Source organism: Xyrauchen texanus, chromosome 37 (assembly GCF_025860055.1).
Source record: "Xyrauchen texanus isolate HMW12.3.18 chromosome 37, RBS_HiC_50CHRs, whole genome shotgun sequence".
Lineage (NCBI taxonomy): Eukaryota > Metazoa > Chordata > Actinopteri > Cypriniformes > Catostomidae > Xyrauchen > Xyrauchen texanus.
Window position 1 is genome coordinate 23,608,187 of NC_068312.1, and position 14,357 is coordinate 23,622,543.

The following is a 14,357-nucleotide window of genomic DNA, read 5'->3' on the forward strand; positions in this document are numbered from 1 at the left end:
ATGGGCGGGAGCTTGCCCAGAAAATAACTATACTCCCAACACCAACAAACGCTTCATCACTAAGTCAATAAATACACTTTCAAGTATTTAAGTCTATTCATTTGACATGAGTGGTCCTGATTGAACTTGAAACTTAAGAAAAATCTGTTATAGAGCCTACAAGCATTCTTGGATGGGCTTACACACACGTAACGAAGTCAAAAGGAGCATCATACAGTATGGTTCGTAACAGCCAGCACCCCTCTAATTTTCCCAAATAGGCATGGCAACATTATTAGTTTGATTAATGTTCAGATAATGTTGGCTTCTTGAGAGCAGAGATCTAGTTGTCTAGAGAGAAAATGCCTGTGAAATGCTAGTGCAACCAGGGGCGGACTGGCCATCGCCATCGGGAATACCGGGAACAATCCCGAACGGCCGGTCCATTTCAGGCCGAAGACCGGCCGGTGGTCAGAGTTTTTTTTTTTTAATGATACGCGACCGGCCTAACCGGCCTCTCAGCTGCAGCTGAACGCTGTGTGTGTGTGTGTGAGATTCAGACCGGGCCAGACCAATACTTTCAATCTGAGGGGGGATACGAGCGGCCCCTCCCAACTTGGACTGATCCTCGTTTTTCCTGACATCCGATTGGCTCAAACTAGGCGCCGATCAAAGGAGTTTACTTTTGGTCATGTTTGGCGGGTTTGTGTGAATGCAACAGATACGAACGGTAAAAATGGCAAAAAGAAGGAAAGAAGAGAAAGAAATGGGTGGGGCCGAAAAAATAAGAATTAAAAAGAAAAAAATTTGGCACAAGAGGCAGCTAAATGCGCCAAATTAACAGACCTTTTCCGTAGTGGAAAGAGTGCTGTGGCAGCCGGAGGTGCAGATGAGGAAGGACCCAGCAGCATGGACAGGACAGGTGCACGATTAGGGATATATTAGTGATTTATTATACACTGAAATTGTTTATATTTGCATTTAAATATAGGCATTTATTACATGGCTTGGTAGAATTCCAATGTAGGAAGAGAGAAGAGGAGGAGCAGGAGAAGAGAGGAGGAGAGAGGAGGAGGAGGCGGCGGCGGAGGAGCAGCAGAAACCAGGAAACAGACAGGTAGAGGGGCAGTGTGCAAGGCTGGGTAGGCAATCATATTAGGCATATCAATCAATCAATCAATCAATCAAAGATTTATTAAGGACACACACACACAAAATAGAAAAATACAGCACAATATTACATATTTACATATAGGATAAAATGCCAATAGTTCCACATACTAGATAATAACCTGACTGAAGCACAGATTGAATTAGAAAATGTATTATTCTTAGTCATATTTATTACTGATGTTCTTCTCATGTTCTTCTCAGCTGTACAATCAGTAAGCAGAGGCAGGGTCCAGCACAGGGGAAACTGAGCCAGGGAGAGTTGAAAGTGAGGACACACACACACACACACACACACACAAATCTCTATTTCATGGGACTGCATTGTGGTTTTTGAGTATCTGAGTGGGTATTTGTTAGTATTTGTAACCATTTTATCACTCCGACTGACTGTACACATGACATGCTGGTAGTTAGCAGTATACTAACTATACTGTGACTTATGTGTTCGAGATTAGGTTTTGCTGACCTGGTTGTGTTCAGTGCAGTGGTGACTTGCTTATACAACCTGAAGAGGCAGGTGTCATCCTAAAATTTCTTGAAGGTCTTCAGTGTAATCGGATTCTCTTTATACCATAAAAACACTATTAGAATTAAAATAACTGCAAAAAATCCTTCTGCTCGTGCACCAAGGGCACTCGCGTAAAAGGCCTCTCCATCTTAAAGTCCCGGGCTGAATTTCAGTCCCAGTACGTCCCTGAGTGCAACATACATTGAACCTCATCAGCAGTGGTGGACAGTAACGAAGTAAATGTAATTCGTTACTGTACTTAAGTAGCTTTTTTGCGTATCTGTAATTTACTGAAGTATTTAAATTTGGGGAGACTTTTACTTTAACTCCACTACATTTCAAAGTCAAATATCTTTTTACTCTACTACATTTTCAAAATCAGTCGTTCCTTTTTATTTATGAGTGGATAAAAACGTAACTGGTCAAACGAGCCACCAATCACAGTACAGCGCGCGCGCTTTCTTTTGAACTTGCCTTGGCGGCATCTACTAAGCGCGAACCAGGGGTGCGTTTCCCAAAAGCATCGTTAGCCAACTATGGTCGCAAGTTCCGTCGTTATCATCATAGTTCAACGAGTCAGTGTTTCCCGAAACCAGCGTTTCCCAAACAGCATCGCAGAGTTGTGTGGTTGGAACGACAGCTCTCGACCTGTGGTTAGAAGCAGAGTTTCTTGTTATTATAACATGTGGGCTTAATAAATTATTATCTTGAGCCAAATAAGCAAGATGCCATTCAGGACAATCAGTATCTTTTATTTAGAAGGCATACAAATGTACTTTATGTCTTTTAGTTTGTCAATAGATTTAAAGCACCGTTTTTGAAGAGTGCGCATGTGTGAACGTGCACTAGTGCGTAAGAACGAGCCTATGATTGAATCTGGAAATAAAGCAAATAACTGAGAAAAATATGAGATAGTCCTCAGATGACATGTCCATAATTTATAGCAAAACATCTAGCATTAATTCGATCGCAAACAGATTAATTAAAAGTAGTTTTTACTCCACCACATGTGTGACATCATTAACCAACGTGGTTGAACAACCAATTTGCGACAATACGGTTTCGGGAAACAGTCGTGACTAGCAAGTTGATTTCTTCAACAGTGCATCATACTACGGTAGTGGAGCAGCAAGTTACGTCGTTGTACGGGAAACGCACCCCAGAGCCGTTAAATATGAGAGTTGCGAACATAGACGGTTGCGACAGTGATCTCGCCGCCGCGCAGTCACGTGATTCGTGTAGCTCTCAATAGTTCCAAACAAATTGCGTTGCCAATGATTTTAAGCAGGGCAGAGAGCAGCAGCTATTATTGCAGCAATTATCGGTAAATATTGACGCATAATGTACATTGCTTATTATGTTGACACTAAAATGACTTGCATATAATAGCATTTTTTTCTGGGGAGTAGCAGAAACACTGCATTAATACGTTTTTGTGTTTAATTTTGAGGGAAATTGGCTGCTCCCATAACATAGAAAATATATATATATATATATATATATATATATATATATATATATATATATATTCTATGTATGTGTGCTATGTATGTGTGTGTATATATATATATATATATATATATATATATATATATATATATATATATATATATATATTTAATGCCGTTGTGCAGGTTTATGTGAATGTATCATAACATTAGGATGTTCATAATTATGACCATAGACACGCTGAGAAAAATATATACAGTAAATACTGTAAATGTATTATACCTTATGGGAACAGTCCCCTTCCCTCCAAAATTAAACACACAAAAAATGTATTCAATTCATATATATATATATATATATATATTCTATGTATGTGTGTGTGCTACGCATGTGTGTGTGTGTGTATATATATATATATATATATATATATATATATATATATATATATATATATATATATATATATTTAATGCCGTTGTGCAGGTTTATGTGAATGTATCATAACATTAGGATGTTCATAATTATGACCATAGACACGCGAGAAAAATATATACAGTAAATACTGTAAATGTATTATACCTTATGGGAACAGTCCCTTCCCTCCAAAATTAAACACACAAAAAATGTATTCAATTCATATATATATATATATATATATATATATATATATATATATATATATATATATATATATATATATATATATATATATATATATATACATGAATGTTTAAAGGCAGCACTTCTACTTTTACTTGAGTAATATTTTACCTTGAGTATCTTTACTTTAACTCAAGTACATGGTATGTGTACTTCATCCACCACTGCTCATCAGCAATGTACAGCAAAGGGTCTTTACATAACAAAGGCATTTTTCTCACTCTATGCTGACTGGACAGCTGGAAACAATGTCAGCACAGTAAAAAATGCAGCTTCACTGGGCCCTGCCTGGGACTGATGGGCAGAGACAGAATATTTACAATAACTTATACATAAAGTATAGGCTACTGTAATCTACATTCTAAAGTCATAAAAATACAGGTGTTTTGGGATTATCATCTTGCAAAGAATGTTTTTGTATAATACAATTATGGAATATGGTGCCTTTCACAGAAATCATTGGTAACACTTTATACTGTTCTTTCATTAATGGGTAACTACACAGGAACTGAGTATCACAACATTTATAATTGAGTTACTACTATAAACTAAGAAGAAACTGTGATTAATTAATTAGCAGGTAATAGCATACAGATGAATATAGTAGTTCACTATTAGGTAATCAATAACTACAAAATGTTGTATACCTCCTGGAGAACTTCTAATTAAATATACTGTTTCATAATTAATGATAAACTAATCAAGAACTAATGCAGGACAAATGACTAGTGCTACAATAACATCTTAACCACTGTTATCTAATACACATCAGAGCTCAAGAAAAGTCTTGTGTATGTAGTCTCTAGTCTACAGTATATGTACAGCAAATCAAATCTGTTTACCATAATTTGACTCATGGATTATATTAACCTGCGATGGACTGGCGACCTGTCCAGGGTGTCCCCCGCCTTTCGCCCAATGTTAGCTGGGATAGGCTCCAGCCCCCCGCGACCCTGTACACAGGATAAGCGGTTGACGATGGATGGATGGATGGATGGATTATATTAACATGTGAACTTGTGAATGAATGATAAAATAATAAAATTATTATTAATTTTACATACTGTAAATGTAATAAAGATAACACAGCCTAGGTCAGCACTTGGAGTAATCACTGGAGGGTCAAAGAGGAATACTGGACCAAATGAACTTATTAGCCAACATTACCAATGCGATATAAATTGTAGCCTAATGATTTATTTTCAGATTTTTTCTTTTCTTTTTTCTTCAGGGAGTGGGGCCAAAGTCTTTATGATATCACCAGTTCCAGCACCAGAATTACTAAATGTAAATGATTATTTTCTATTTATTGACAAAAATAAAGTACATCTTTACAGAAGAAGGACTGTGTCCCTCTTGTGCTCTTTAAGCAGGAATGAACTAAAAGAAATAACCACTCTATTACTATATTGCATGGATGAATATCATTACTAGCCAACTTACCTCACAGAAATATATGGTTCTTCTGGATTTCTCTCTTAACCATAACAAACAAGTAAGCTGTTTCTATGTTTTGGAGTGATGTTTCTATTAATAACTACTTTGAAAATCTGGAACAGTATTCTGAAGATCAGAGTAACCCACTAGTAGTGACTAAAGTGTTACTACATCCTTCTAAAGGAGTTACTGACCATTTGGAACAGTATTACTTAAATGAAAATCATTGTAACCCACTAGTTATGACTGAGTGTTACCACATCCTTCTGAAAGAATTACTAATGATTGTGTACATTATTGTAAATTGAAAATGCATTATAAACCATTAAAGTAACTGAGGTGTTGAGGTCAGTTAATATTGAATACACAGGGGTGTGTTTACGATTTCTGAGGCCCCAAGCAACCAACCAACCCGGGGCCCCAATTTAGAAACTTTTGGCTTAATAAGTTGCATAAAATATATTTTAAATTATAATTTTAAAGGTGTTATTTGCAATATTTTTCTGTACTAAATCATAAAATGACCATAATATGTCATTAGGGAATTAAGAAACATGCTAAGTTGAAATAATGGCTTCTCCGATAACAATGTTACAGCCAGTATATTCATCTTTGAAGTTTCTGGAATTTCTGTTTATGTCAAGTCATTTTTATTTGAATAGTGCAACAACACACTTAATTTCAAATCAGCTTTACAGAAGATCAGGCATTAACAGAGGATAAAACTGTAAATAATGTCTTACAGTCATCATTGTGTAGTTTGATAAAATACGATCGTGAATTGTGTTTGAAAATAAGTAAATAAATAAAAATTGTATTGATAACCCCAGTGAGAAAGCCGAAGGTGACTGTGGCAAGGAACACAAACTCCAAGAGATGTTAGTTAATGGAGAAAAATAACCTTGGGAGAAACCAGACTCACTGTGGGGGCCAGTATCCCTCTGGCTAACATTATGAATTTAATGCCAATATTACTTGTGTATAGTGCAAGTCATGGTTTAAAATGATTCAACTGTGTTTAAACGTGTTAAGGGTCAGTGTTTAAACGAAGATTTTGTATGAACTGTAAAATTAATGACTAATGTCTTTGAAGTCCATCCTGGATTAACTGCAGATGTTCACATAGATGCAATTGTCCTTGTTAGTTGGCTGATGATGGGTTTTGTTTTGCTATAAATTGATAGTCTGTGTATTCCATTTCAAGAGTGTAGTCCATCATGAAACCGAGGTAATGCAGGCAGAGATCAGTGAGGTGCATCACATTTCAACCTAGCAGGTAATTTCGGTGAGGTCTATCCTAAATTCAAGGTTCAGGCAGTGGCATATGAAGTATCCCATGTCTTATGGTTGGAGTTGGCATCAGATCATCATCTGAAGTCCATCGTAATAGACTGAAGTGATGTTTGGCTGACACCGGCTGCTATTAGTCGTCATCACACAGTAACACATCGCAGTGGAGCCCAACACGAAGCAGGAATGGATTTGGATCCAGCCGGTTCTGGTGACCTCAGGATAGGAATCCCGAGGTTGAGACAGGGAAATAAATAAAATTATATTAGCATAGATGCCATTCAAATTATTGCAGCGTTATAGATCATGATCACTGTTTCTGGTTCCAGCAGACCTAACTAAAGCAGCCTAATAGTGAGTTGAAGGATAAATTAGGTGTATGCCTGGCTAAATAGATGAGTCTTTAGTCTAGACTTAAACTTAGTGAGTGTGTCTGCATCTCGAACAGTGTTAGGGAGACTATTCCATAGTAGCCAAATATGAAAATGATCTAACTCCTTTTGTGGATTTTGATATTTAGGAACTATTAACAGGCCAGAATTTCGCTATCGTAATGAACATGATGGAATAAAGCATATCAGAAGGTCACTTAAGTACTGTGGAGCTAGACCATTCAAAGCTTTGTAACAGAATTTTAAAATTAAAATGAAATTTAACAGGTAACCAATGTAATGATGATAAAATGGGGCTAATATGATCATATTTCTTGGTTCTCGTCAGCACTCTGGCTGCTGCATTTTGAACCAATTGATCTTATTGATCTTGCTGGACATCTTCCCAGTAATGCATTACAATAATCTAGTCTTGAGGTCATGAACGCATTAATTAGATTTCGGCATCAGCAACAGAGAGCATGTGTCGTAATTTAGCAATATTTCTTAGGTGGAAGAATGCTGTTCTACAAACATTGGTAATTAGATTTTCAAAAGACAGATTGGTATCAAATATAACACCTAAGTTCTTCGCTATCGAAGATGATGTAACAGTACATTCATCAAGAGTCAATTTATATTTTAGCTGCTTAGTTTTAGAGGTTTTTGGTCCAATAATTAGTTCCTATGTTTTGTCGGAATTCTGTAGAAGGAAATATCTGGCCACCCAATCTTTAATTTCATTGATACACTCTGCTAATTTGGAGAATTGTTAAATCTCATCAGGTTTTGAAGAAATATAAAGTTGCGTATTGTTGGCATAACAGTCGAAACTTATTCCATGATTCCTGATAATGTCTACCAGGGGAAACATATACAAGGAGAAAAGTAGATTCACATAAACAAAGTGGTATAGGTCTGCTAAATAGGACCTAAAATATGCTAATGCAACTCCATAAATGCCAACATAATTCTACAGCCTATTCAAGAGAATGTCGTGATCTATCATGTTGAATGCAACACTAAGATCTAAAAGCACCAGAAGTGAAATGCAGCCACGATCAGATGATAAGAGCAAGTCATTTGCAACTCTGACAGTCTGATACTCTGTACTATGATGAGGCCTAAATCCTGACTGAAATTGTTTATATATACACTGGTTCTCTGTAGAAATGAAGATTTTGGGGATTGTTCTAGTATTTTTGACATAAACAGGAGTTTTGAAATTGAAATAATTAGCCAATTCTCCAGGATCAAGTTGTGGCTTCTTAATAAGCGTTTTGATAACTGCCATTTTAAAGTTTCTTGGGACATGTCCTAAGGATAGAGAGGAGTTAATAATATTAAGATTAGGTTCTGAGATTACAGGGAATACCTCTTTTAAGATCTTGGTTGGTATTGGATCTAACAAACATGTTGTGGCTTTTGATGTTTTGTTAGCTCTTCATGACCTATGACAGCAAAGGATTGACGTTGCATGTGAGGAAAATTATGAGACACTGTATTCTGAGGTGCTGTGACATGATTGCATAATTCCAATTTTATTTCTGATTATTGAAATTGTATCATTAAATAAATTCATGAAGTCATTACTCTTGAGCTGCGACGGAATATCTGGTTCTGTTGAGGCTTTATTCCTAACCAATTTAGCCACAGTACTGAATAAACACCTAGGATTGTTGTGGTTATTTTCTAAGAGTTTGCTAAAATATGCTGACCTGGCAGCTTTTAGTGCCTGTCTGTAGCTACAGACACTATCCTTCCATGCACCGCGAAAAACCTCTAATTTTGTATTCTTCCACTTGCGCTCCATTTTCCGAGCTGCTCTCTTGAGAGCATGAGTGTGATCATTGTACCATGGTGCAGGGCTTATTTCTTTAATTTTCTTTAATCAAAGAGGGTCGACACTATCAAGAGTGCCAGAGATGACTGTATTTATATTTTCTGTTATTTCATCAAGTTCATCTAGGCTTTGGGGTTTACTGAGTGTATGAGATAGACCTGGAAGATGAATAGGGAAGTTATCTATGAATGAATAGTTCTACCTGAATGATAGCTTGGTGTAAATTGAGTAAAATTATCTGATTGCAACATACAAGAGACCAGGTAATGATCTGAGATGTCATCGCTCTGCTGCAGAATTTCTGTATTATCAACATCAACTCCATATGACAGAATTAAATCTAGTGTATATTATGGCGATGAGTTGGTCCTGTTACATTTTGTCTGACTCCAACAGAGTTGAGAATATTGATAAATATCTAATCCCAATGTGTCATTTTCATTAGCTATGTGAATGTTGAAGTCACCAACAATTAAAGCTCTATCAACAGTAACTATAAGATCTGACAAAAAAAATTGCAAATTCTCCAATAAATCAGAACAAGGCCAAGGGTCTATATACTGTAGCGAGGGTAAAAGATGATATAGTTTTTTATTTATATCAGACAGTGTCACATTAAACATTATTAGTTCAAAAGACTTAAACTTATATCCTGTCCTCTTAGTAACACCAAAAACTTAACTGTAAATTGTAGCAACACCTCCTCCTCGACCCTTCAGATGAGGCTCATGTTTATAACAATAAACTGAGGGAGTAGATTCATTTAAACTAATATATTCATCCAGTTTAAGACAGGTTTCAGTCAAACAGAGCACATCCAATCTATGATCTGTAATAATTTAATTAACAATCAGTGCTTTGGTAGAAAGAGATCTAATGTTTAGTAGCCCTATTTTTATATAATATTTATCTTTAATTTGTTTGTTTTGTTCCAGTTTAACCTTAATCAACATTTTCTTAATGATTTAGAGAGGGGTTTGTTTTTGGTAGTTCGGGGAACAGACACAGTCTCTATATGATATCTAGGTGACATAGTCTCTATGTGTTGTAGTGATCCGTCTCAAGGCAGCTAGCAGACGTTCGGGTTAACCAGTTTGTCTGCTTCCTGACCCGGGCCCCAGTTTGTCAAACACTAACATTATTAAGACTATGAGCCAAATTACTAGAGAGGAGCGCAGCACCTTCCCTGTTTATGTTTTGGCCTGTATGTGATCCCGCCCACTGCCCATTCACCAATAGTATTTAGACACCGCCGGGTTGCCAGATTTGAACAAGTTTGCAGGCAAACAACACTGCGTGCTGCAGCCATGGAAGTGAGCAAAGGAACTGGATAAAAAGATGAGAGATTCCACCTGACGTGTAGTAAAACAAAGATACATATTGGAGATTAAGATGGAGATAACTTAAAGCCCAGAAATACTTTAAAATGGATGCTCAGACATATTGGCAACCCACATGAGCTTCAAGTCTGGGCAGGGGCAGACAACACTCCAATATTTTGAATTTGGACTGCAGCACCATATTCAAACATTTGTTGTCAATCTTACATATAGCACCTTTAAGATCATTCTATCAGCCGATGTAGCTAAGTGCATTCAAAATGTTTAATAAATAAAAATCTAGTTAAAGTTAACATGTTTTCCAGTTTTTGGGATGCATTAGTAATATATTTTTGTTTACTTTCACCTGCAGCTTATATTCTAATGGCGCAGTGTATTGTTCACCATGTGTTCACGCCGCACGTGTACCCCAAACAACATGTTACGTTTCAAGCTGTTTTTGCAGAGCTTCTCAACCGGAGTGGGGCCCCCTATGTGTGGGGCCCCACGCAGTTACGTGGTTTGCGTGGTGGTTTACCGCTACTGTGAATACACAATTATTTGGTTCTACAAATGTATTAATTTAATCAGATACATAATTCAGTTACATAAACTTGTAAAAACATTCCAAACATCTTTCTATGATATTACATTTATTGAATAAAATGCAAAATAAAGACCTTACTACTTTACAATATCTTTTGTCAAACCTATAGCAGGATATATAGCAATGGTTATCACACCTGGTGTGCTGTGAACAAATGCAGGTGGCCTTCCTCAAGTTTAATATGTGGCGATTAGTGTAAACATTAACTCCACAATCGGCTTTCAAAGCATTACCTTTCAATGTAAAAAATAAATAAATAAATCAAGATTAATATAAAAATAAAGTGAAAAATACATTCATAAGTTGATCCAGTTCTGTCCTGAAGAAAACAGAGACACAGTCATGCTTCTCTGAATGTGCATTTTCATTTTGACAATAAAAATATAATTCTTCACATATTAGACACAGTATTTTGAGGACTTCTTGTAATGAGTTATTAATTAGTAGTTGTAGTTAGCCATAGTTAGTTATTACCACAGTCATCAGATTGTAATTACTAACTAGTTAATCGTGTTTCCATATTAGGTAATAGTAGTTACTTAAGTGTTAATGTATTAATGCTCATTTGTCCTGCAATAATCCTGCATACTTACCTATTAATGAAGGAAAAGAATTCTAGAGTGATACCAAATCATTTAATGGTTCAGGGAATTTTTATGAAATGTTTGTTGGGATTTTTTCACTGCTAATTCAAAACTGAAATTCTAATTTCACTGCTAATTATTTCAAAAGATAATTTGTGTATAAAGCATTGTTTTTGTAACTCCCTCTTGTGGAGAATGTTGAGAAATAAAGTTAGAGCGAGAGCGAGAGAGAGAGATGCACTCATGTTTGTTTAATTGTCTGTTTAAAGGGTTGATTACAGTATATCAGTGACACTAGAAAGCTACATTGTCAACATTTTATCCCAAAAAATACACATAATAAAAATATTATATACGCATAACATTATGGGCACGAAAGCCATTCTTTTTATTATATGCCAGTCATATTATTTTTTATTTTAACTGTGTAATATCCATCTCACAGGACAAAGTATCAGTATTACATGTATATTAATGAAGTTCTCTAGCAGAACTTTTGTTAACGCCTGTTTTCACAGTCGCTTGTAGGCGTAAACACGGCACACTACACCTTTTTATGAGTGCAAGAATGAGTCATTAATGATTCAAACTGTACTCCCACTTGACTAGGGAAACCTGTTGTGTTGTTTTAATTCAATGTCAGGTCTGAATGCAGATCAAGTCTCTGTAAAAGTATGTTTTTAGTGATTAGCTTGTGCATTAGTGACCACAGAGTTTATGGTTTAGATGCCCCTGCACTGCTCTGTCACATAATAAATACACACTGGAGGGAACGCCCCTTTCCATGAAACAGTCGTGACAACCTCTTAATGGCTGTGTAATAATGTAACTAGCACACTGCAATTGAGCACTGAACACAACCTGCTGGAAATGAAAGTTTAAAATTAAATTAAAGCTATAATCTTGAAGCAAAGTGCACTGTAAAATAATAATAATAATAACAATAAAATAATAATAATAATAAATAAACATTATATGATAAAAATTATAGTACATTTAATAAGACAATGTGTGTAATTTGAATGATTTTTTAGATGTAAAAACTATGAATGTACCATCTTTAGCAGAAAAAAATTACATTATGTTTAACAAGAGAATACATGTAGAGTGTTTTTACTTTAAACTATTGTTGAAATTTAGAAGAAAGACAATATCGGCATTGCAGAAGTCCCTGTGAGACCCATCCCATTTCTTCATATATATAGATAGTTATGTTTCTTCTTACTTTTGATATCAGGTTTGTCCACGAAAGTGTTCTATGTTATATTTTCTGTAGATAAGTGAATGTTTATCACATTATTTTAGTGTCACATGTGTTTTGTGCTTGTGTGGATAACACTGTGCACTGTGTAACACTATTTCACTACATGCATGTAGGTTATTGCTCCTGGAATGGCCATTCTTGATGAACCCAAAAAGTACATTTATAGTTCCAGAAGACTTGTATTTTAGGTTTATATATAGTTTAATAATATAAACGGTAGTGAACTGTAAAATAAGCAGGCACCAAAACGACAACTCGTATTGTCTGAAACAAGGTCATTGTATTTTTTACTGTGAATTTCTGGCAACCAAAGGTGCTGGTCTTTTAACATAAATTTAACACAAATTGGGGAAAATATAATATTTTAGTCACAGATTCAGGGTGCTATTAAAATATAATATTTTAGTCACAGTCTCAGGGTGCTATTATGGGTAGGCCTGTTGAGGACAGGTGTAATATTATTGAATTTGTTTAACCAAAATAACATTTATGTACAATTTAACCTAACTGCAAAACTCTTTTTCTTTGTACATGCAGTACATTTATTTATTTCACCTTTATGTGTGTTATTTGGTATTTTGTAAATTGATCATTTTAAGAAATTATGTCATAATCATTGTAATTTGCATACAGGATACTTATTGGTCTACATTCTTACATAAATTTGCACACTGAATTGTGATTGATCTTTTCTGTTGGCTGCCCTTGCAAGCAGTGGTATTTCCTTCAGGAAATGTAAAACATTTTATCTATATTATCTTTTAAATTCTTAACAAAAACTTAAGATTGCTTTAATAATTAAATGCATCCAGCATTTCTTGCAGAAAAGCCAACAACCAACTCAAAATAGCAATATTATTACGTTAGAGGCTTGATTTCATGTCTATACTGTCTCTGATAGGCGTATCAGATGTGCAGGGCTCTTGGCTTGTCCTCTCCAAGTCTACTGGTCTAAGCGTGTGTTCTGCAACTGCACACACATCCACACATTCCTCTCGTTCTTAATTCTAAGAATCCCCTCCTCATTCATTAGGTCTAGTAAGATGGACAGGAAAAAACCTTTCAGAATAATCCCTCTCTACCCTCATCCACTTTTACCCATCCCACCCCACATGGTCTTCAGCAAGTAATCTTGTCAGCAGCGTGGAGGCTGTGCTGGAGCCTTAGAGGCAGGCCTGGTGCACAGAGAAACCTTAATGAGATTGGCTGTGATGAAGAGAAGGATACCATGATTAGCTTGCTATATTCCTCTTGGAAGCATTTTGGGATTTGGGTCCTGACAACCTGCCACAAGCAGGAAGACTTACTTACCGAAAGTGACGTGGGTTGATATCTCGCTTTCACAGAGAGTTGCTCTGTTCTACCAATCTGGGGAAGAAGAACAGGTGACTGCACTCTCCAGCGAGGAGGGTGTGGATACCTTTTTGGTTTAGATCACTGTAAATTACTTTATGTGAAATCAACTGAAAGGAGAGTTAATGATTCTTTGTGCGGCCATAGCTGACTTCTGGTTGACTTTCTGTGTGGCCTGCTTTTCATAAATGCAGCAAGTCAGCAAGAACCATATTTTCCAAAACGCTGGATGTTAATCATTTGGAAATGAAATCGGAAAGTAATTCTTAACTTGTGAATGATCTATAGAGATGGCCAATTTTTACCTACAGTATACTGGAGTGAATACAGCAGCTATCAAATGCAGGGCTAATGAAATTATGCATTTTATCAGGTTGAATCATTTACTACAAGCATTAAACTGGGATACATTTCAATTTACACATTTCCAACCCAGCACAACTAAAATAAAGCTTATTGAACTGTTATAGTGGACCTCTAAGCACAGTTGGGAGGTGGAGATAAGGATCTGTTGAATGGT

General features: G+C 36.0%; 1 long non-coding RNA gene across 1 annotated transcript; it reads left to right on the plus strand.

The window, feature by feature from the left end:
- The first annotated feature begins 684 nt into the window (after positions 1-684).
- On the plus strand, positions 685-5,097 carry LOC127630435 (uncharacterized). Its single transcript, XR_007968868.1, has 4 exons — positions 685-901; positions 994-1,096; positions 1,354-1,417; positions 5,001-5,097. It is a non-coding gene; the product is annotated as an uncharacterized LOC127630435 (long non-coding RNA).
- The last annotated feature ends 9,260 nt before the right edge of the window (positions 5,098-14,357 follow it).